The following is a 26,420-nucleotide window of genomic DNA, read 5'->3' on the forward strand; positions in this document are numbered from 1 at the left end:
AGTTGTAACCCCCGACCCAATGTCTCACGCTCCAGGACACTGCCCTTGAGATTGTAGAGGTGGGGTCCCTCGCTGAGTCCGAGGTTAAAACCAACCCTGGAAGGTAAACAGATTAAGAAGGAAAGAAAAAAGAAATTAGAATGAAATGTTCCGTTCTTGAAAGAACATGATCAGATTCTATCAAATCACACTCAAATATTTAGAAATAAATATATTTGTTCATTTTTGTCCAAATACCTTGGAACTTAAAAATCTGGAACTTACCTTTATGCTGTCCTCCTTTGAATCTTCTCCAGCATATAAAACGAGATGTATGTAAAAACGTTGCTCCATCCAAATGGCTGCTGTCCGTTGATTTTGCGCCATATTACGCCCCTCTACTTGGCTAGATCAGTCGGCCCCGCGGTGTAGGGGTAGTGTGCCCGCCCCTTACCCGGAGAACCCGGACTCGTTTCCCGGCCAAATCAGGGATTTTTACCTGCATCTGAGGGCTGGTTCGAGGTCCACTCAGCCTACGTCATTACTAAAATTGAGGATCTCTCTGAGGGTTAGATGGCGGCTCCGGTCTAGAAAGCTAAGAATAAAGGCCGAGAGGATTCGTCATGCTGAACACACGACACCTCGTAATCTTCAGGCCTTCGGGCTGAGCAGCGGTCGCTTGTTAAGGCATGGTTTCGGGGTTGTTGCACCATGGAGTATGGTTTAGTTTGGTTTCTTAGGTAGGTCATTGACCCGTTGTGTTTCACTTTTAGATGTTTTAATTTTAGCGCTCCATTTAGTATTAAGATTGTTATTATTATTATTATTATTATTATTATTATTATTATTATTATTATTATTATTATTATTATTATTATTATTTTCCTCGTATACTATTATTTTTGTAAACTGTGCAAGGATTCTTAATGAGCAACTAATGGGCTGCCTATTACACCGGTAGTTTTCGTTATTTCATTTCCGCTTACTTTAGCACCTTTGGAGCAGTACATTTGAGTTAATGGATATTAATCTCCCATTATCATTGTTATTATTGTTGTATTGTTACCGTAATTTAAATTGGTTTTGAAAACTGTTCAGGAATAGACTTAACGAGCTTTCGTGGAAATATTCTCGTATTATTACCATCCTTTTTATAGTCTTACGAGCTTTTAATAGGTCGGTTAGTTTTCCTTCGTGTACTATATTCGCAGTTTTATTCTTGTTCTTCTTCTTCGTATGCTTCTTCTTATTATTAATATCATATTTGAGGAATTACATTTATGTTAATGATTTGATTGAGACATTTTTGCAATGATTTAAAATGTTTGGAAGACAGTTACAATGTTCTTCCTCCCCATTATATACCTTAACATTGGTCACGCCTCCCAGCCACATATTTATATGCAATCCATCACAACATTTTTCGTAGTGTTCATTTTCCTGTGCAGACGTGTAAAAGAAAATGGACCTTGCCGTACAGTATAGTAGGGATGTTGTTTTCTTGGCAATTTTAGCACTCCTACAGTTCAACGTATTTAAGGTTCATTTTCCTTTACCCACAACCGTAGGAAAATGAACACAACGAAAATTGTTCTGATGGACTGTACATCCAATTGTGACTGGGAGGCGTAACCAGTCTTAAGGAAGAAAATGGATAGCAAGTGCATTGGGAGATACGAGGTTTTAGAAGTAAGCCATTGATATATATTTCCAATATTTATTTGTGCTTCTGGCGCGATAATTCCTACCCCGAAATTCACACGAATGAAAGAGTAAATGCACCTTTTCGTTTTACTGTATTTCGTTGGCTTACTTCTAAAACCTCGTATGTTGCAATGTTCTTCCTACCGATTATATACCTTAACATTGGTCACGCCTCCCAGCCACATATTTATATGCAGTCCATCAGAACTTTTTTCGTAGTGTTCATTTTCTTGTGTAGACGTGTAAAGGAAAATGGACCTTACCGTACAGTATAGTAGAGATGTTGTTTTCATGGCGAATTTAAGTACTCCTAAAGTTTAACGTATTTAAGTTTCATTTTCCTTTACACGTCACCATAGGAAAATGAACACAACGAAAATTGTTCTGATGGACTGTACATCCAATTGTGACTGGGAGGCGTGACCAGTGTTAAGTAAGAAAATGGATAGGAAGTGCATTGTGAGATACGAGGTTTTAGAAGTAATCCATCGATTTGCAACATTTTCATTTACACACATCTATCAGTGAACGTTCTTTTCCCTTTTTAGTTGAATTCGCACGTGTTCTTTTATTGATCACATTTTTAAGCACAATATTTGAGAATGGTGACAAAATCACTGATAATCACATAACGATTACATTCGTAGTTTTCTTCGTATTGTTCATATCGTTACCATTTTGGGGGAATTAACATTATGTTAATGATTTGATTGTTCAATTATTAAAATGAAATAAATTTTTTGGAAGGCACTCTTTTAATAAATGAATATCCTGCTAAAATATCTGGAGCGGCCAAGACGCTAAGATAAATTTATTCTAACATTTTACATTTGACGCACTTCATGACTGCTCAAAATGTGTAAATATGGTAACATCGTGCTAAAAGCACCGAGCGAGTGACTGCGTGGTTTAAGTCATATAGCTGCCAGCTTGCATTCGGGAGATAGAGGGTTCGAACCCCACTGCCGGCAGCCATGGAGATGTTTTTCCGTCCTTTTCTATTTTCACACCAGGAAAATGCAAGGGCTATACCTTGATTAAGGCCACACCGAGCTCGATAGCTGCAGTCGCTAATGTGCGGCCAGTATCCAGTAATCGGGAGATAGTGGGTTCGAGCCCCACAGTCGGCAGCCCTGAAGATGGTTTTCCGTGGTTTCCCATTTTCACACCAGGCAAATGCCGGACTGTACCTTAATTAAGACCACGGCCGCTTCCTTCCACTTCCTAGGCCTTTCCTATTCTATGGTCGCCGTAAGACCTATCTATGTCGGTGCGACGTAAAGCAAATGGCAAGAAAAAAATTAAGGCCACGATAGCTTCCGTCCCACACCTGCACCTTCCCTATCCCATTATAGTCGTAAGACCTATGTATGTCGGTGCGTCGGATAGCAGAATTTAAAAAGAAAGTTATGAACTTTTACTATTCAAGCCACTCACATGCCCGTTCCCCTTCCACTATACTCCAGGCGGGTATCCAGCCACCAGAAGCAGAGCGATTCAAACACTGAAATTTTAACTCGCTGTAAAATGCGTAAAAACTAAAATCGGCAAAAAAGTAATTCGCAGAGGGAATTCAGTTGAATATGTCTACGGTAACACCAAAACTCGTCAAAATCCGAGGGTCACACTTCGGAGTCTTCCCTTGTAAGCCTATATTAAATTCCTTCTGAGAAATGATATGAAATCCGTAAATATAAGACATGCTGACGATTACAACCGGGCTGAATACCTCAGATGGTAGAACGCTAGTTTTCGGTGAGCTAGATGGCGGAATGAATCCCGGCTCAGCCTGGTGGTATTTGAAGAGGCTCAAATATACAGCCTCCTGTCGGTGGATTTACAGACGTATAAAAATCTCCTCTCGGACAGGATTTCCGGCTCCTCAACATCCCCGAAAAACGTAGGCGTAATAGGAGACAATGGTAATTAAAATCAACATTATTATTATTATTATTATTATTATTATTATTATTATTATTATTATTATTATTATTATTATTATTATTATTATTATTATTATTCATGTCAAACCCGTGCGGCAGGTCCATGTGTAAGTCCATAATATTACATAAGATTTGTTCATTCCAGCAGTGACGAATGCCATTTGGTCTCTTGCCGATTTCCCCCACATAAGTCACAAAGTCTACAGCAGATTTAATGTAACAAATTGATTTGTAGATCGCATTTATACACCAATTACACGTTACTCAACCGACCTTCCCTAAGTACTATAAACCTCTATTACATGACAAACGCGACTGAATCGTTTTCACTCAGTTGTGTGGAAATTAAACCCAGTCAACACCAAATGGAAATGGATACCGGTTATAAATTCGACTGAAATATTGCAGTAATTCTCATTTAACCAGGAAATATTTCGACTGTACTCAATAGCTCAAGATTTGATAGTTAATACACACAGTATGACTATCACCAAATTTCATAAGAATTAGTGTGTTATTACTTTGTGTACGAGAGAACATTCCATCATTTCTCTGGCTGGCCTGAAAGAACACATATTTTTCCAAAACACTAATTCAAAAGTAGAATTAATGGTATTCCGTATGCCTTTTATTACCGTCGAAACAGTATTAAACAGGACAATGTTTTAATGTGAATTAAATTATTGTTTTCTATTTTCATCTGGCCAGAAGTCAGTAAAAATAGATGAGAGTATCCAGGAATTAAAGTTTACTTTTAAACTGCATAAAACGTACAGTAAATTTACGGACATCGGTTTAACATTTTTGAGAATGACTTAAAACCCTAAAAAAGATATTACTTGAATTTCCGTAATCTAGAATTCTACCAAGAACCTTCTTACTGCGTGCAACATGCAAATATTCCAAATTCTGTCATCCAAATTTCTAGTTTCTTTACAGATATGGAGAGGGTTGATAGACTCATATTGAAGTCTAAAAATATCCGTTACTATTTGCATTTGTTCACTGTACGATGTGTTTATTGAGCTAAGTTTACTGAAAATCATTGTCGTTTGTTCGGAAGGAACGAAATATTCAAGATACCCATTTTTCTTTGCAGCTTTTACAATTGAAATCCCAGTGTTTTATCCATGACGTACTACAGGTTTGTTTGTTGAATCCTCAGCCTCAAGGCTGATTGTAACCTTAACAGATTCACCATCAACTGAAATCGGACTGCAGAACTTGATATTCCAGGAATTCTCATTTAACGGGAAATCATTTTTCTTAACAATCTAATTTACGTCGCACTGACATAGAGAGGTCTTATGGCGACGATGGATTAGGAAAGGCCTAGGAGTGGGAAGGAAGCGGCCGTGGCTTTCATTAAGGCACAGCCAGCATTTGCGTGTTGTGAATATTTAGTTTTGAAGCCAACTAGGCTGTCTTCCTTTCAATTCCATCTGGCAGAGTAAACCGGATCTCTCTTGTTCATTCTATAACTGAGTTGTAATTGAGGCGTATAGTTTCAAACACGACCAAGTCCATCTTTTTCACGTTCTGATGTTTTGACTTCCATGGATTCCTCTTTACAAGATGAATACAACGGGAACGAAAGTGGGTCTCAAATCCGGCCAGATCACATTTAAAATTGCAGCAATGAATGAGGTTTCATATCAAAGTCGGCCAAGTCCCTGTTAACCCGCACGGGCCAATAATCCTGCGCTATCCAGTCACGTGTTTTCTTCCGGTAAAATGGCGGCCTGACGTTTGTTCGAGTCACATGTGGTGGTTTTGTTTGCGTGTATTTTAATAAATATTTTATAAATAATAAATATATACATAATTAATTGGTCATTTTTAATAGTATTCATATTTGCTGTGCAATAAAATGGAGGAATTTAATAAACGCCATACCAGAAAGCGGCAACGTGATCTTTCCACCTTGAAGCGCACGAGGGAAAGACAGCTGAGATGAGTACAATCAACAACGTGTTGTTAGTGGTGATTCAATCAAGGCTCGGTGATGTGTTTCGAAGGCGCGATGGTATTGAATAGGTATAATATGAAGAATATACATTGAAGTAGCTACATGAATCCATATATTTGCAAAATATACACTATTTAAATGTTAAATAGCCTCTACAATGTTGGGTAATTTTACACAAACATAATGTTTAAAATAATCTTTAAAGATTTTTCACTAAATCTTATATCATTTTTAATCATATTTGTTCTAAATAAAGTCAAGATGAACACAGTTGGAAAATAGACCTAATCTAGATTTCTTTTTTCTTTAGGTATTAGGCCAAATTTTCTAATCTAACTTTCAAAGATGGCCAAGTCCTCTTACGTAAGTTTCAAAATCGGCCAAGTCCCACAGTTAGTTTCAAACATGGTCAAGTCCAAATTTTAAATACATTTTTCAATTCAAGTAACATATTTAGACTGTAAAAATTGTATGGTAATGAATCAGAAGCCTCTGCTAAGCAACATAAAGATTAAAGTATCGGAATATATATGAATTTATACCCTAAACGAGTTTTTTGCTTCTCCTGAAAAAAACAGCTCAACGGACTTGGCCATGTTTGAAACTATACGCCTCAATTGTTTTTATCGGGTAAACACCAAGTGTGTCACCAGATATCTTACACATGCCGACATCGTATGAAATGGATTGCCGAATAGACTTCTTCCGCACTTCACAAATCCGCTAATTTCTGTTGGATTTGAACCCGTGTTCATGGGATCCGGAGGCTGACACTCTCACACTGATACACAAGGAGATCTAAAATTCTTCTAATTTTAAACCAATAGAATTGTATCCAATTTGAAATATGTGATAAAAAATAAAGAAATTTTTAATTACAATACACAATAAGATTCATTCCCTAGTTGTCCATCACAAATGACTGACAATTATCGCGAAACACTGACTTACACTAGGAAAATGAGTGCTCAACGTCCCAAGATGTCAGTCTGGCAAATTTACGTAATGGAGTCATTAAATTCGTAGACTGGCGCCTACAGTGTACGCTGCCAGCCCAAATGGTCAGTCTTACATGTTGCCGCACAACACGGCGTACACTTCCATAGAACCGCATTATTATTATTTTTTAATTTTAAAAAGCTATTTGTTCGGGGCGTCGACCTGGATCTTTTGCCCCTACTGGCACCATATTTTATGAACCTGCGTGTAATTGAAATGGCGGTAGTGTCGAATGATGTGCACGAGGAAAGGAACATTAAGGACGTCACAAACACCCTGTCCCCAGGCCAGGGATATTAATCATTACAATTACAAACCCCCTGACCCGGCCGGGAATCGAACCCGGGGCCGCCGCATGACAGGCGGACGCCTTGCTCCCTACTCAGCGGGGCTTGACATAGAACCACATAATCCCTCAAAATAGTCATTGTTGGCTGCTATGGAAGTCTGTCAAAGTTCGCATAGTTGCTAGAAACAGAGCTGAAAGATATTGGCAGGAAGGTCCCGTTCAACTTCTCTCGTGACAGTAAGTATCTTCTCGGCCGAATTAAATCCACGCCCACACAGCTTTGATTTCAATCTGGGAAAGAGAAACAAATCGCGTGGTGCGAGATCAGATGATTACGGATGGTGTGGCAAAACGGTGACCTGTTGCCTTGCGAGTTCCTCTTGGACAAGCAGAGAGCGACGGGCCAGGGCGTCGTCATGTAGCAACAACCAGTTTTCCAACGCCAAAACGGGGGATGATGAGCGTACTGGTCGGCCACGAACGGTACGAACTGAACGCAAGCTCGAAGAAGCTGGTATGCTGGTGCGTGGCAACCACTCACAATCGATAGATGATCTTGCAGCAACAGTAGGGTCATCCATGGTACGTGCCATAAAATTATATCTGATGATCTGCCCAGTCCACGAACTTAGAGATTCTAGTACGTGTAGCAGGGCACGTCACTCATACGCACAACAATATCACCATCTTAATGGCCATCTAATACACTTGAAATTTTGCACATAGTTTAAAACCTACTATTATTTTTAAACACACGTCTAAATTTATCTCGTAACATTTGTCCTCTAGATCCACTGACAAGGGACATCTTTGACCTCGAAAGCTCGAAATCGCACGGAACCATGCTTAGAATAACAAGCAATCATATACAAAACAGTGGTGTGCTTCATTTCCATGCAAAACGTAGCATTCTACCTCAAGTACCATTTTAATAGAGAGAAACAAAGTAACATAGGAAGGAAATGATATGTAAATTAATTGCGTCAGTGTATCATTACATTTTCAATCAGCAGCGCCAAAAACTCTCTGCTTTAAGTACTTATAATAGCGCAAAACACACATATACAGCAGTACCACACACCTGAAAGTGCTTATATTAGTCCTCATAGTGCAGATGCGGGATTTCGATGAAGTAGTTAAAATAAAGTGGGAGAGAGCAATGTGCACACCTCACTAAAGCCACGTTATCACATTCCAAATCACTGTCGCATTTACGCAGTCCAATATCAAAAGCCACACTAATTACATTTTCAAATGATGATGTTAGTATGTCAATGTCATAACCTGGCTTTCGCCAAGCATATTGCAACATAGGCTTATACGTAGGTGCAGCAAATTGATTGTAAATCACAGAGTGAAGTTTCACGATGTAATAATGATCATGCACCTTCACTTGTGGTTTGGCACTTTGTAGTCTTACAAAACCAGTAATCCTTCTGATATAGAGTTTATATTGCCGAAAGAAGTAAACATCAAGGGGTTGGCAATATTTTGTTGTTTTCGGTGGCAATATCTTCAGCGTAACATCTTTGTTTGGGAAACTTGCATCTAGAAGGGTACGATCTGTATGACCTGCCCAGGAATCACACAACAGTAGGCTCTTTTCATTTGTTACATGTTCGCAAGGACTGAAGTTAGAATACGCTTCATGTGTTCGTTAGTCATTTTTCCACTTTTGCTTGCCTCCACATGAATGTATCATGGACAGGTTGTTTCAAGTTTCTTTAAAATATGTGGACCGAAAGTGCCTTGTATCCCTTGAAAACAGATGTACAACTTGTTTGCTTGTCTGCCTGCCATGAATAACGCCACATCAATTGTGTAGATTTGGGTAGAGTTATGTACAGTCTGCAACACACTACCTGTAGTTTTCTCTCCTCTGTAGGACAATGTTGATGCTGAAGACATTTCATACTGGAATTGACTCTGGTCACTGTCCCAAACATTACCTTTCTCTACACCCTCCTCTGTTATAAACATGTTCACTTCTTCCACAAACTGTTGTGCCTTCTGACGTATAATATTACTGTCTACTGTGTCCTTACGTGTGACAAATGTAGTAATATGCCTGGATGAAATGCCATATTCAGCCTTGATATCGTCGATAAAGGAAATGGAAGCTTTGAAATTGACCAAGCCAACCAGTTTAACCCCTTCTAGTGCCCACATCTGCAGATGCCAGTAGTGAACTGTAGATCCATACCTCCTTGCACCATTAAATTGCGATATTACATACTATTTTACAGTTTGTAATTGCGACAGTCTATTACCTTTGAAACGAACACCTGCTCCCCGTTTCCTAGACACATAATTTAGAATTAATGTGCAATTTGATTTACTTTTGACGCACTTATAGCGCTTCATTAGATTGCTATAGGAACTGAAGCCACGATTGTAATACTCCTCATAATTGCTCTCTAGTAAGCTGTCATAAATATCTTTCAGTACACTGGACCTCGTCTTTTTGGGTGGAGAGAGTTCGTACTCACTTTGACTGGACTGTTCCTGTTGCTCTGGAGATGAATGTCGTGTACTGCTTGAAGAGCCAACTTCAGGTTCAGGTTCCTCCTGTCCTTCAAAATCCGTACATCTATCCAACGTAACGTCGTGTATTTCTGCGTAATCACCATTATATTTCTGAATTATTATGTTATATAACATACCCGCGAACTCCATATCCTCGGTCCCAATGTCATTTCCATATTCAGCACGTCGCAACTTGGTCCCTAATATTTGGACCACATGCGTAGGATTAATTCTCTTCATGATATCACTGCACTGTACACAGTTTACTAGTGATGTGCGCGAATGACGCCTGGAATCGCTAGAATCGGTTCCTATGACTCCGATGTCGCATGCGAAGAATCGGTTCCCGGTGTCGTCACCAGAGTGTGCTGGGCGTACTCACTAGAGTGAGTCTTCCGTATATTAGTGGGGCAAATTCGACCCTGCACTATTTTCTATTTCTTTTGTATACAGTGAAATGTCTTATTGGTTGTCATGAATGAATTTTGCCACATAATAATGAATTAACAATTTATCCCGGTTGTCTGGAAACCGCATTTCACATTTCGACACTGGTTGTAGCATTCGACATTGTTATTTACGCTTATACTGTATTTTTTCTAATGTGGTTTTCAAATATCGCTAGTATAAACGTATAAAGTATGTGGAATAAAGTCACATTTATATAAGTACACAACTTTTTTCGTAGCGTACCTGTCTTCCGTTACATTTCATTTGCAATGAATATTTCGTGCTACTGTCCGACTCATTGGCAGATTGATTAGCGTTGAGGCCTACGGTGCAGACGGTACTGGGTTCGATTCCCGGCCGGGTGGGATATTTTAATCACCTCTGATTGATTATTTTGGCCCGGGGACTGGCTGTTTGTTTTTGTCCCAATATTTTCCTCTTCCCATTCAGACAACACACTACACTACCAATCCCCACAGGAACACGCAATAGTGCTTACATCCCTCCACATAGGGTTGAGTCAGGAAGGGCATCCGGTTGTGAAACAGGGCCAAATCACCATGTGCGACACAGCTCGCACCCGCGACCTCAAAGGTGTGCGAAAAATGGTAGAAAAATAAGAGTAAGAAGTAGAAGAACATTTCACACTACTGCTAAATATTATTATGAGAAACTGTCAGAATTACTATTTTTGTTTTCATCACTGCTTAACATTACTTAAGGTTGTCTCTTTAGTAAAAAAAATGAAATGGCGTATGGCTTTTAGTGCCGGGAGTGTCCGAGGACAAGTTCGGCTCGCCAAGTGCAGGTCTTTTGATTTGACTCCCGTAGGCGACCTGCGCGTCGTGATGAAGATGAAATGATGATGAAGACGACACATACACCCAGCCCCTGTGTCAGCGAAATTAACCAATTAAGGTTAAAATTCCCGACCCTGCCGGGAATCGAACCCGTGACCCCTGTGACCAAAGGCCAGCACGCTAACCATTTAGCCATGCAGCCGGACGTCTGTTTAGTACAATTGTATTTTGTTGAAATAGTAGTGATATATTATGTCATAATCCCCGTACAAGTTTTAATTTGTTTACAATCCATACAATTTGATTAGTTTCAAACAGAGAATCTTATTTTCTAATCAAATTACAGTCGTATTAGAGTATATAGTCCGCCTCTGTGGTGTAGTGGTTAGCGTGATTAGCTGCCACCCCCGGTGGCCCGGGTTCGATTCCCGGCTCTGCCACGAAATTTTTGAAAAGTGGTACGAGGGCTGGAACGGGGTCCACTCAGCCTCGGGAGGTCAACTGAGTAGAGGTGGGTTCGATTCCCACCTCAGCCATCCTGGAAGTGGTTTTCCGTGGTTTCCCACTTCTCCTCCAGGCGAATGCCGGGATGGTACCTAACTTAAGGCCACGGCCGCTTCGTTCCCTCTTCCTTGCCTATCCCTTCCAATCTTCCCATCCCTCCACAAGGTCCCTGCTCCGCATAGCAGGTGAGGCCGCCTGGGCGAGGTACTGGTCATACTCCCCAGTTGTATCCTCCGACCAAGAGTCTGAAGCTCCAGGACACTGGCCTTGAGGTGGTAGAGGTGGGATCCCTCGCTAAGTCCGAGGGAAAAACCGAACCTGGAGGGTAAATAGATGATGATGATGATGATGATTATGATTAGAGTATATAACTCCAGGATACTACAATGAGAGTTGGCATGGCTTGTAAAGTGACCTGGTTTTAAACCAAAACGAACTCACATTACATAACACATTCGTGCTGCACGTGTTTACGTATCTGCATCATAGATGGTGCTACTAGTTACTCGGAATCGATTCCGGAATCGGGTACCCGATTCCCCAGGCATATGGAATCGACTCTTTGCGATTCCAGTTGCAACCCATCACTACAGTTTACACAGTAACTCGCTTGCAAACGCTCCAAGAGACAAATACGTACTGCAGCTATACCACTCACGCAACTGGAGCACTGGTTAGTGCAGCTAAACTATGCCACCGTCCAGTGGCGCTAGCAGACAAGTGCGGAGTTTTGCTTAGAAATGAAGCACACCACTGTTTTGTTTATGATTGCTTGGTTTCGTGCGGTTCCGAGCGTTCGAAAAAGGTGTCCCTTGTAAGACTGTTACCTTTTCTTCCAAGGTCATGAATATTCTGAACTGTTTCTGACAGGACAATGTTTTCCTTTTCAAGTTTGTCAATTGTGCTCCTAAGGAAACACAAGTTAGCAAATATACAGGATGTCTGAAGATATGTTACGGAAAAATTTTGATCTTTATGAACCCAATAATGTGAGAGAGGATCTGTTAGTGATTGTTTTCCTTATGTCCTGCGACGTTGTGCACTGAATTCGCAACTGGACGTTAGCGGTGAAGAGTGTAAATACCGGCATGCAAATTTAGCAGAAATTATCACAATCTTTACTAGTGATCGGAGTACAGACATGAGTTGCTAACTGAGGACTGCACGTTATCGGCTGTTTACATGTGCTGTGCAGTTGGCAAGCAGCTCAATAGAGTTCATTGCATGACTCAACACATGTAGGGGAGGGCAGTGGACAAGCGGAGCATCTGGAAGGAGAAATATAAAGCATCATTTCCTGTAAGATTTCGCGCTTGTGCCCTGCGCTGAGTGTAACACACTAAAAAAAGAAATTAATATATTAATTTTCACAGTATGTAGGATACCGGTACATAAACAGTAAGATAAATAAATTATAACTAAACATATCTCTTGAATGGCTTAAGGATTTAAGTCGAACTGTATAGGCCCGGCCTGTTACGTCAGGAAATGTTAACAACATAAAGAAAATATTTGGGATTGTGTATATTTCTGATTAACACCTATCAAAACACAATAGTAACGTACTGAACTTATTTTTATTAGACTATATCCTGTTGCGAATTCAGTGCACTACGTCGCAGGACATAAGAGAAACCCTAGCGGTTTAAGAAAAAATTGATAACGGATCCTCTCTTACATTGTTGGGTTCATAATGCCCATACATTTTCCGTAACGTATCTTGAGACATTCTGCATATTTGTTAACTTGTGTTTCCTTGGCAGCACAATTGACAAGCTTGAAGAGGGAAGTCTTTAATACGTGTCAATACTACAGGACATGCTTGCTGGGTTTATTTTTATTACATTATTTATTTTACGTGGGTAAGTGATAATTATTTTGCAGTGTGGTGAACTTTGGCATGCACGAAAAGTATTGTGTTAACCGATATGATTCTAAAATCATTGAATTGTGCTCATCCGAAACTGGGAGGAGTTTAACTACTAGGATTTATGTTTTGTACGCCAGTCGGTTCAGGTTATCTTAAAGCATGATATCAAAATAAAGACGCTACATTGTCCGGGCCTGATGATCACATGCTTCTCTGTGATACACCGCAATTACTAGCAATGTTGAATGCGATCGAGTGACAAGTAAGTGTGCCACGGTAGCACACCACCCGAGGTTATCAAGCAAGAGTGTTTGGCCGACTACATGTTACATAGGCTCATACAGATGTTGCTCACGACTGAACTTCCATTTCTTCGTTGATTTTCTGGGAAAATAAAATATAAAGAGATCGATTTTCGTTTCAGAACATGATGTCCTCTTACAATTTCCGTAACTGATCTTCGGACAACCAGTATATGACAAGTCATTTCTAAAGACTGTGTCACTTGTCATTTCCTGAAGGGTTCCAGTTGAAGTTGCGTCATCTTTGTCCAGTTCTTTAACTACTATGGGAAATCCATTAAATTGTCTACATAATATTGGATCGCAGTGAGCCAAGTTCCTCACCACGTTATTAGTAGGGTGGGTGGCAAGGGTACGTTGAGATTTTTAGTCTTGAATACATTAATTCCTCTCAGCGATTTAGCGAACACCTTTTCCCTATTAGCAATTCATGTAACATGGATAATTTTAGAATAACCAAAAACAGGACCTGCCGTTGCCTTCTTCATATATGATGCAGCATCTGTCAATAGCAGTAAAAAGTCTGTCGAAGTTCACACCACCTGCCTCAAAATTTGTAATACTCCATTTACTAATCCTGAAAACCTCAGATAGTTTGCTGCAATCGTTTCCTGGCTTGTTAGTAGAAAACATTTATTCGAAATCACTTCATCGTTTTTAATACCTCAACAATAATATTCACAACTTTCATGCAAGTAGTGTCTGAAATTTCCTCTAAGGTAACCCAGGTTTTTTTTCCCCTTCATAAATTGATCAAATATGTTGCACAGTTTGTTGGTAAAACTTTGGAAGATACGTTTTTTCTCAACCTTGAATCTTCAGGAGTGTCAAGATTTGAAAAATGGAGAGAAACGTCTTTAACAGAGGATGTTTTAGCTTAGAAAGGAGTATGTCGGCTGAAACGAATGCCGTACGTAAATCTTCAGCCTCCGTGGCTCAGGCGGCAGCGCGTCGGCCTCTCACCGCTGGTATCTATGGTTTAAATCCCGGTCACTCATTTGAGACTTGTGCTGGACAAAGCGGAGGCGGGACAGGTTTTTCTCCGGGTACTCCCGTTTTCCCTGTCATCATTCATTCCAGCAACACTCTCCACTATCATTTCATTTCATCTGTCGATCATTAATCTTTGCCCCAGAAGAGTGCGACAGGCCTCGGCAGCCGGCACAATTCCTATCCTCGCCGCAAGTTGGAGGCTTCATTCATTCCATCCCTGACCCGGTCAAAGACTGGAAAAATGTATGTTTTTTAGTATTGCCCTGCACTTCACAGCACCAGAAATGAACTTCATGTGAGTGGTAATGATCTGGTCTCATGAAGTGGGGAGGAAGGTCAGACACGTGGTACAATATAGCTATGGCCAAGGGAGTCCCCGTCTTCCGTGGTGAGTGCGACTGATATGATAAAAAACACACAGCAGCATGCTGGTGCGCAGAAATAGAGTAACATACATTCCGCGTTTAGGGCAGCGGATGTTTATGTTAAGATTAGATAGCCCACAGGTTCTTTCCCGTTCAAGTAACACAAAACAGAAATGCAATACACCAAAAGATCCGGCATAATGATAAAAAATGTAAATATTAAGGGCAAATACGCAAAATAAAAGGAATTTATGTAATTATAGAAAAACGTTTAAAATATGTTTGTATAAAAACACTTACCTAAAAGTGAGTGTCCTAATAGTCTTAGGTATCTCACTGGCCGTAGGTTAAATTCCGGCTAGTACATGTGGCACTTTTTAGATTGAAAGATATGTCTGTGGTTTGGATTTTACGTAAAACTCGAGGTCACGTGGCTATGATCACGATGCCAACAGTCATGTAAAATATTATAAAATTGCTTTCTTATTGTAGTTACCATAAGTTATACGATTCAGTAACTGCCGGGAGGAGCTAGATAATGTCCTTTGATTTGAGGAGAAGGGTACTGGAGCTAATCTGTATGTGTATGTCAGAACAGGGGTGGTATAAACGATAGGATTGGTTACACATTTAACCAATGAATCCTTTGGATACGGGAAATGGTTTTGTTCGAATTTTGGTGATTGTAGGTCATCAAAAAAAGTGTCTTTTGGCAACTCCCGTAATTTAATTTTGGTTTATCATTCTCTTGCTGTAATAAATACGATAGAGCTATCTCTAAATAATGTTGTGGGAATGTATCTGGGCAAATCACAATAGTAATGAAAGCGCTGGTGATTAATGGTCGTGAAGTAACGTGTATTGTTTTGAAAAGAAGTTACATTTCAGTTACGATCGGCTTGGTTTACTGAGAATCTGCACATATTCGCAATTTTTTTCCGGAGCACAATCCAGAATGGAAGAGTTGCAGAAGTATTAGAGAATACTCAGTGGACAAAAGTACGTATATTTGATGATCAAAGATGTTAAACTATAAGGAAAGTCGAGGGAATAATAGCGAGAATGTTGCCAAATGGAGAAAATATATAGGAAGTGCCACATTCAGGGCTCTTTAAACAATGCTCTCTTGAGTTTCATATCCCTCATTCAGAGACTTACAATCAACTTAACCTCAAAGGAGACGCATTTATGAAGAGAACGGAATCTGTCGGAGATGCGATACTTTGTTTCTGAGGCCCGTAAAGCGTGACGCGGGAAACTAGGAGTCATACTACCTCGGTACCCTAGCGAGATACGGAGCACTTTCTTCCTATAATAGGTAATAGGTACCGAAATGTATACCAAGCGTCCAGTAGCTTGTTCAAGAGGGAGTGGATGATTTCAGTAGCGATCTCTCACTCACTCTATTTTTCTGTATTTGTTCAGCCAGGCTGAGTAGCTCAGACGGCAGAGCACTGGCCTTCTGAGTCCAACATGGCAGATTCGATCCAGGCTCAGTTCGGTGGTATTTGACGGCGCTCAAATACGTCATCCTCGAGTCGATAGATTTACTGACACGTAAGAGAACTCGTGCGGGACGAAATTCAGGCACATCAGAGTCTCTGAATACCTTAAAAGTAGTTCGTGAGCCGTAGAATCAGTAACATTATTGTCGTACTTTATGAATTTGACTAGGTTGGTCAGCTTTTTATTATTTTAGTTCCACAGGGGTCAATTCACTTTAATAAATGTTGAGTTACTTCAAAATTACACCAGCTTTAATTTTAACCGAAAGGGAGATCAATGGTCTACATATCAACTAGTACGTTATAGTTTTCTCCATTAAGATTTGCCGATGTAAGGATTGGTTTTAAATATTCAGCTTCTTTCACTATGACGTAGTGGTCTAGGTGATCTCTATCCGTTCATTGTAAGGAAATCCTATACTTTGAGACTCATAACTGTTATGTCTGCTATAAGATTTGTATTATAGCAGGCTGCGAAATCAGATAGAAATGGTGAGGGGAGAAGGATCATAGAGCTTAAGTGCTAGTGTTTATTTCAAGCGGTACCTGGCGGAGGAGGGGGCATCTGCTTTAATTTCCCTGAAAATAAATATCCACCTTACCCCGAAAAATGTAAATTTTAAATCTTTTTGTTTGAATCCTATTGTTATCACAAGAATGGTAAAGATTGGAAAGTCATTCCTGATAAGCAATTATATCTTATATATTATATATTATATCTTATATATTATGTCACTACACAATTCAATGAAAATGTTAGTAATCAGTAGGAACTTGGAACTAGGCGCCTATATTTGCTGATGATTTTGTGAAAATACAGTATGCACAGTAAGGTAATGGTTATTCTGCCCGAAGGCAGGTCCGAACCTCCGCAGAGGTGTTCCTGAGCCGGAGTTTACGTGCGGTAGGGTGGCCAGTTCATTTCCGCTCCTCCATGCCCTTACCCCCCACGAGCAGCGCGTGGAAACCCATCCAACTCCTGACCACGCCCAATGTTGCTTAACTTCGGAGATCTCACGGGATCCGGTGTTTCAACACGGCTACGGCCGTTGGCTGTTTGCACAGTAAAAATATTAATGTCAGCAATATATTTGCTCAACATTTAAAGAATCTCTCCGGGCAATTTTGGTGTTGTGGAACCTTTGTGATCAAATCGTCGGTGGGATGGGACCCTCCTCCGCCCTCCACCCGCGATTTTGCCCCGTGTATTATACATATATCCATACATTGTGTCCAGGAGTTTCCATATGATTCGTAATAGGGTGATACCTGGAGCTTCTTCCTTGTATTATTGAAGTAACTTTAACCAAGAAAGATTTCCCTTGAGTAATTCTGACTCGCTAATTGATCTTGGAATCTTTCCGTAATTAGCAAGGACCCTTATAATAACGTGTCGCAGCTATATACAAACCGAAATAGCCTGTGTTATGCCGTAGGTCTTGACCCCTCCTCTATCTACCATGACCCTCTTCGTTCTCTCACAAAGTGATTATGTCCGAAGATTGCACAAGCAGCAGTAAAACATGTTTACCTCCGGGCTCTACCATGAAACTTCGGAGAGATTGGAGCTTGCTACAAGGAAATACTAATGAACACGCAGGGTCTAATCTTTACTTTACAAAAACAATGAAACAAGTTATCGAAACAAAATAGCATTAATGTATAGAATTATTGACACAAGAATGGTATGTTGCACCAAAATTACACCTATTGACTAGCAACTGCAAAATTCATAGTTGGATGTCCCCTCTGGCATTATTTCTCCAGTTTGCGTAAATTATTTCAAATAACAAAACAACGAACATTTCATGTGTATATCAAATGACTAATATAAAGACAAATAAACCATTTTATATTCACTTGAATATAGAATATAATCTCTCAATGAAGTACTGAGGGAATACGTCCACTTAACAGCAAGTTTGGGAAGCACTACCACATTTAGGACTTTCGAAGTTCTTGGAACTGACAGTGGCTCAATTGAACGTGAAGTTTCTCCGAAATTTTCCTCACGTTCTCTTGCCAAATGCTATGTGAGGACTTGTTCCGAGGAGCAGTACACCTGCTCCAACCCTAAACTGAATTAGCACAAAGCTCACGATGATATATATCATCAAACAATTGCGACATACACACAAATATATAATTAATCTCCTAAAGAAGCTATGGTCACAGATTAAGTCGACAGTTCTTAAAATTTTACTCTTCTCTCCTTATATGACGATTATTTGAATTCAACATTACTGTTATATCGTTAGCTTAAACAACCAACTCGACTGTTGGAGAATTAATGGTCTAGTCAAAACTTTCATATTCTATTCAGAAGCTATGATATTGGCCTTTCACGCCCAGTAGCCCATCTCCGCTCACTTTTTATAATATGACTGAAAAATTCTTAACGATCAGTGATCCATAGACCGGAATCCCGATCCTACATTTCGCTATACTACGTGTTGTATGTCCTGGTTTATTGTACTCTCACACCATGGGTCAGCATGATCAGCGTGATAACTACCCCAGACCTACTGTACTGCTTATCTTTCGTGACCGTGACCCAAGATATAACTTTAAGTGTTTACAACGTAGGCGCCATATTTGCACATAATAATAAATTTAGGAGTACAACATAACTTGTTTGGTGTAGGCCTGCTATTTAATTTCCTCTGCCATTTAAGGACTAAATACACTGTGGTCATCAGGCCCAGATATTTAATTTTACGCTTTACCGGGCGAGTTGGCCGTGCGATTAGGGGCGCGCGGCTGTGAGCTTACATCCGGGTGATAGTGGGTTCGAATCCCACTGTCGGCAGCCCTGAAGATGGTTTTCTGCGGTTTCCCATTTTCACACCAGGCAAATGCTGGGGACACGGCCGCTTCCTTCCAACTCCCAGGCATTTCTTATCCCAGCGTCGCCATAAGACCTATCTGTGTCGGTACAACGTAAAGCCACTAGCAAAAAATACACGCTTTTTCGAGTAGGCTCTCTGTACTATTCTTTGCAACTGTGATAAATACGTATGAATATTCGTGAAAGTTTTTAAGACATAAAACAAGGAGTCATGTCATGCCAGTATTGGCCTGCTGTAAACAAAATACATGAAATTTTGGGGAAAATGTTCTTCATTCATTCATCGAAATGTCCTATTGCTCGTTTCCTGTTGCTCTCCGGATACTTGCCAAAGCTTGCAGGGCTCTACAGATAAGGTATGGAAACACGTGCCCACAGAGTAATGATATTCTGGCCCAATGACCATCAAATTTGCCAAGTGGGTCTGCTTTTTGAAGATTTCACATGACTAGATAGTACCTGATTAGCATTAGCAAGAACATTATAATTCAAGAAGATTATGAATTATTAATTTCTGAAAGGAGAGGTAAAAGTAAAATTTTATCTACATATCTAATTCTGTAGATTAGAGAAAATTATGAAAAACTACTTCAGCTATAAAGATGCGGAATATTTCATTAAATTCTCTATTAACTCGAGAAGTACGGAAAAGTGCTCACAATTCGAAATTTTGAAAATGAAAACTAAAATCATTCATGTTGAGCGCTCAAAAATTGCGTTGGCCATTGCGATTAGACGGATGTGAACTGCTTTCTTCGTCTGTTCGTAATAGCCGTGTATTGTTATAATATGAGTTAATGTAAATGTGAACATAACATCCAAGTTGGCAACATTCGTGCCCCGTTAATTCTGACTCTAATTATGTTCCGTACTGTACTTCAAACAATATTGAGAAAAGTTATTGTCAGATTATTTCCCTCTGGCGGTTTTTCATGTTATGTAGATACTGAGATACAGAATGAGAGTGTGAAGTGTGGTTCAGTAAACTTATAGCAATGTTCTGCGTCTAATTACGTCTGATTCTAATTGTGTAAAGACTTTCAGGCAGTTTTGTATTTAATTCAATTACTTCCATCGTTTACATAACTAGAAGGTCTTACATACCGAAATACACACTTTACTTCACTTTCCTTTGGTCCAATTAATTTATTACAAATTTTAAATTATCATTCAATAAGCAAGCTATTCTTAAACTTGTCATCTACCTTCCGAAGATTTTCTTTAGTCACAGGTATTTGTAGTTTTCGTTCAGTAGTGTCAAGAATCCACAAGATTTGCAAGTTGTCATTAAATAGACAAGTGAAGAATGGCCAAGAAGGTGATGGAGCAAATGGAAAGGGAACATTGTTTAGAGATAAATACTGTATTATAGCAAAATCATTTAACAATGCAAATTATCTACTGTAAAGGCAGAAAGAATACACAATCAGCGTAACGTAAGTCTTTCTCTATTAGCTCTGCTTCTAATTTCCTTTCTTATTTAGAGCCCTACGTGTGTACGTATTATGTATTTACCCATCCCGGGCATATCAGGTCAAGAATTAAATAATTCGACTTCACAAATAAATATATAAATGGAGCTCCTGGATGAGAACCTTTGGAAATCACTTCCCGGGCTCGAAGTCCCATCCTCAGGAATTTCATTGAGTCAACGGCTAAAGCTCAGAAGCATACGGGTAATGGAGTTTTCGTAAAATAAAATGGGCACTACATTAAATATAACGAAAGTAGGGTTCTCCATAATGTAAGAGAAATACGCTAATATTATTAAATGAGACGAGTTTTGTTCCCAATATTTACTAAGAATTTTATTAAACTGATAGAACCACAGGATAAAATACACGAGATAATGCCACATAATTACACATAAAAAATAATCAATAGCAAAGCAATCATTTGTATGCAGTATGCCTCAACGTCTTTGTCAGTTCGTGCACTGTTTTGGTTATCGCTTGGCATATTTTAAATCGTCTTATTAGCTCGCACTAATACTATATACAATTTTCACAAACACAAGTTTATTTATCTCTGAGCAATGATACTCGATGGTATCTATTATTTGAATGGATTGACCACAAGGTGAGGATGGCACTCTCTCATTAAATCATATTATTAGTTGGCTGTCATGGTCGTGGAATTTAGGCAGATTAAATTAGTACATGTTTTTCACGCACGAGATTGTATCGCCGCATATCGAACACATGGTCAATTTGACCACATCAGTTACATATTATACTGAACACATACACGTATCCTGGGTTTACCTGACCCTGTTATATTCTTGGCGGATCAACACAACTTTGGTATCCTACCCAACATCATAAACACTTGATAACAACAGAAATACATAAATGCTTTACACAGAGAAATATTAAACACATTAGCAAACAATACATCTTGAAGATACGAACTAGTCAAGCCATATGGTGTCAGGTTAAATCCATCGTTCTGACGCGCGTCGAACCCACATTCTCCAAATCTGAAACTCCTATCACGAGCTAATTTGATAAGTAAAAATGGGGAGGAATACGTCCTTCACAGAATCATAAAATTATCAACGCTACTCATAATATATCATTAGCATGGGATTATTAATGCAGTGGTAAGCGAACGGGACTTACTTAGACTAAAATTCTGAAGGCTGTTAGAGACAACTCCCTCCGCACATGGAACCAGACAAATCCCCTCTCATCATAAATCTGTCCCTCTTGTTGTGGTCAGTGTCCTACCTTACGGCCACAAAGAGATTTTCTATTTTCTTTCTTTCTTTCTTTCTTTCTTTCTTTCTTTCTTTCTTTTTTTCTTTCTTTCTTATCATTTTGGCTCGTTTCCAAGTACGCATTTATTTAAGGGCCGCCAATTCTTATTATTCCGGCCATACACAGCATAATTCAATACGTAGCGATAGCCATCATTATTCTATTTTTTTCTCATTCTGTCATCTCAAACATTTCATAAGTCTCATCTTCCCCATTGTCACGCTACAAATTGCACCTCGGCTTGAAAATCTTCAATGATCATATTTTTATTATTATGGGATTTATAAAATGCATGCATTACCCTGTGAAGCGAACACATTATCTATATTCAAATTATTATGAAGATCCTTACCAGTTAATAACATTAGGAAGAAATTATAAATTTAGCTGAAGTGGCATTCTCCCTTAAAATATATGCTTCACACGCACTAATAATTTATGGGACCTAATATACTAATTCATGAGAATACGCCCTCTGAATTATTAGAGATTATCCTAAATCACAGAAGAAATCCTAATTAAATTAATAAAATAATCTTTCCCAGTCACACGCGTATGGTGTTCCCTACATTTAATATTATTAATTACATAAAATAAACAAGACTTTTATTTACAAATAAAAGTCGACATAGACGTGCAGATCTCATGCTTTAGTGTATTAGAAATGTACTTATCGATACTGCGTGTGGTTTGCTGCCATCTCGAGGGTATATCTGGGATTTTTAGACCTTCATGACGACAGCTTCACTTTTAAATAGTCCTTGGTTCCTTTCCCTTGTGGTACCGTCCATGTCTTGAATTGTGTTCTTCTACTGTTGGAATATCTGGACGTTCCCTGAAGAGATGAATGCTGGCACTAGGCGTGACTCTAGTTGATTCCAATCCACGGTTCGACGATCACTCACGAACATACAGGCAAAAATGGGAAAATTGGTTAATGAACACTGTTTATGTGTTTTCAAGGAACCTACTGGTGATAAGATCCACTTATTGGTTCAAATGGAGTAACCCGAACGGCGGTAATTTAGTATAAATCACTATTCATTCCCCCTTTAATCACACAGTCTGACTAATTGTTACCACGAGTGTCCATGGAGTATACAGACGTTTTTCCTAACCCGAACACCGTTATTTTAATTTAATGAGCGAAACTCACTCTTTACATGCGTTTAAATCGGCCACTAATAATTACTGAATGTAATCGGCTGTCTCACTATTTCTAAACAACCTGATGCGTTTGCCCATTCTCTGATGAATACATCATAAACCGTCACTGAAATCACTAATATTTAATAATAATGTTATTTGTTTTACGTCCCACTAACTACTTTTTAAGGTCTTCGGAGACGCCGAGGTGCCGGAATTTAGTCCCTCAGGAGTTCTTTTACGTACCAGTAAATCTACCGACACGGGGCTGTCGTATTTGAGCACCTTCAAATACCACCGGACTGAGCCAGGATCGAACCTGTCAAGTTGGGGTTAGAAGGCCAGCGCCTTAACCGTCTGAGCCACTCAGCCCGGCAAACTAATATTTAAAGGATTAAATGTTGATATAACACCTCTATTAATAACTACTGTACTTTATCTCGTACCACACGGCTTATTTCGCGATATTTACAAAGCGCTGATATGTTTTTTTCGACACACCATTTCACACACTTATATCCACAATTCATCACTGACACGTAAGTACTGCGATTGCACAAATTTCAATGGGATCCTGCATCTAGGTCCGGGTTGTATTTATAGTATTAGGGCTGAATGGTTGGAGAGGTGGTAAACCACGCTCCAAATCAAAGTTCCGCTCCGCTAAACGTAATCTTTCAGCGACGTGACAGGAATCAAATTATAGCTCTTGACCCCTGTTTTATACTGGTCTAGTTTTAAGTCTATCCGATCAGCTGGTCGTTCACAATCTCAAAAGATTCCTTTTGTAAATTCGCGCTTCGTGGATTATCTCGTAACTACTCCCACTTTTTCCTCACGTTGCCAAATCTTAGCACTCGGCTTCAGTCTGCGCACTACTATATGACATGCGTCATTACCGATCCACTATTAAAGTATTGCGTTTATATGCATCAACAATTTGCATAAAATACGCCGGTTCGAATTAACCTGACTCATAAATTTCCATAGATTATCTCAGAATAAGGTAGTCTTCTTCTCCTTCTTCTTAGTTAAATATGGTGAATTGGCACCAATGAATGCGGTGTTGAATCAGTAAGGATTTATTTTTCTTGGGGTTTAACACATCTTAATTCACCCCACCCTCTGGCAAAATACATTTTCACGCGTAGCGTCATCTCTCCTCCTCTCTCGCACCGAGTGAAAGCGCAATTTTAAGGTTCCGCGGTAATACGCTATTCTTCTCTCGATACAGCACAGAGACCTGCTCCCTTCGACCTTGCGTATCACAAGTCGTGTCCCGGTTTGGAACGTAAACTGCTAATTACGACATTATATGTCGCAGAATATTGCGGAAAAGGGCATATATGGTTGACTAAACCTCCTAACATGCCTATGGCATAGTGATGAACGGTTACCGTATGCATGTATGTATGTCTGAGCCGTAGTACCGTTTTACTGATACGGGGTTGCAGATGACGTGAGATTAAATATGGCACGTTCTTACGAACGGGTGCCGTTAATGATACCAAACTTAGCTGAGCATATTCCTGGAAATGAAAAATGGGAAACCACAGAAAACCATTCAGAGAATAGCCGACGGTGGGGGTCGAACATAATCGCCTCCCAAATGCACATCTTAGCTCCATAGCCATAGCGCATTAACACACGCGCGAATCCACTCGGTACTTCGAACAGTGAAGATAAATATTATTTAAATTATTTCTATGTATTTCAAACAATATTGTAGAAAATTGTTGCGGTACTTTTTTACTCTGGCTGTTCTTTATGTTACATATAGGCCTAAGATAATATGTTTCATTTATCGTAGCAAAAGTTAGAGATGTACTCCCTTTCTTGCAATTAACCAATAATAGCAACTACTTTCAAATCATGAATAATAATAATAATAATAATAATAATAATAATAATAATAATAATAATAATAATAATAATAATAATAATAATAATAATCATAAAATATGTTAACAAACGTAAGAGTAAAATCTATATATGACATATAAAATAATATGCCCTGACTGACTGACAGATTCGTCATCACCGAGCTAAAACTACTGGACAGAAAGAAATGTTGGGTATATATTTATATTACAGTGTAAATGTTCACTGAGAGAGGTTCCTTGGATATTCCGTCTCTAACGGGGTGAAAATTGGGAAATTTGCGGGGGGTGTATTGTTTAAGCGAGTATACATATCTACCTCAAACGCTTAACATTTTAGAGATGTTAAAATTTGTATTTGTAATCTCCTTTCATAATAGAGAAACAACCATTTTTTATTTTGTTAAAATTATCTTAAGGGGGGTGAAAAGGAGATAAAACGGGGTACAAATCTTTTTATGAGGATACTTATATATAAAAAACTGAAGATATTACAGACATGAAATTTGGTACTTTGAATCTCATTTGAAAATAAAGAAAGAGGTTTTATTATGTTTTCGGAAAATCCAACTAAGGAGAGTGAAAAGAAGATAAATATGGGATGTATTCTCAAAATGTATAAATCTACAATATATATAAAAACCAAAGATGTTACAGACGCAAAAATCTGTATTTGGAATCTCTTTTAAAAATAAAGAAACATGTACATTCTTGTTTTCAAAAATCCGATTTAAGGAGCTTGGGGGAGGGAGATGTGAAATAGATTGAATTATTTTTATGAGCATAATTATTTCTAAAAAACTGAAGATGGCAGACGTGATAATTGGTATTTGCAATCTCCTTAAAAATTAAGAAACACATATTTTTCGGCTTTCTGAAATCCTCTTAAGGGGTGCGAAAAGGGTGAAAAATATGTTCGATTATTTTATGACGATACCTATATATCAAAAACTGAAGATATTACGGACATTAAATTTGGTATTTGGAATATCCATTAAAAATGAAGAAACACATATGTTTTTTTCTGAAAAAAATCTTAAGGGGTGAAAAGGGTCAAAAATGGTTCAATCCTTTTACGAGGATACCTTTATATACAAAAATGAAGATATTACAGACATTAAAACTGGTTTTCGGAATCTCCTTTAAAAATAAAGATATCGAACCCCTGAATTTATTGTTCACCGTTGGTCGTCTTCATCGGCTGCTTCAGTAGAGCAATATCGTATTCTTGGATCTTGTGGTCGTTACCAGTTTTATTCTGTAACTTCATCGAGCAAATGATAGGGTTCAGGGAAGATCATAACTACTTCAAATGAGGAGCAAGCATGTGCTTACTAAAATATTTATTCAATCTAAATCACGATAATTTATTTATTAGATAGGCAGGAAAAGTCACTTAAAATTTTTACAACATGTTTTAACGTAGTCACAAAGCATAACGTGAGTGGTAAAGTTTTATTGACAAGGTTTATTATTGTCTTTCGAAGAATGAAAATGTAGTATAACATTCGTGGGCAGCAAAAACCAGAGAAAAACGAGAATAAACCTGAATATCGGGCACCATTGATCCAAACGATAACTGAGAGTTA

The sequence above is a fragment of the Anabrus simplex genome, chromosome 2 (genome assembly GCF_040414725.1).
Source record: "Anabrus simplex isolate iqAnaSimp1 chromosome 2, ASM4041472v1, whole genome shotgun sequence".
Classification (NCBI taxonomy): Eukaryota; Metazoa; Arthropoda; class Insecta; order Orthoptera; family Tettigoniidae; genus Anabrus; species Anabrus simplex.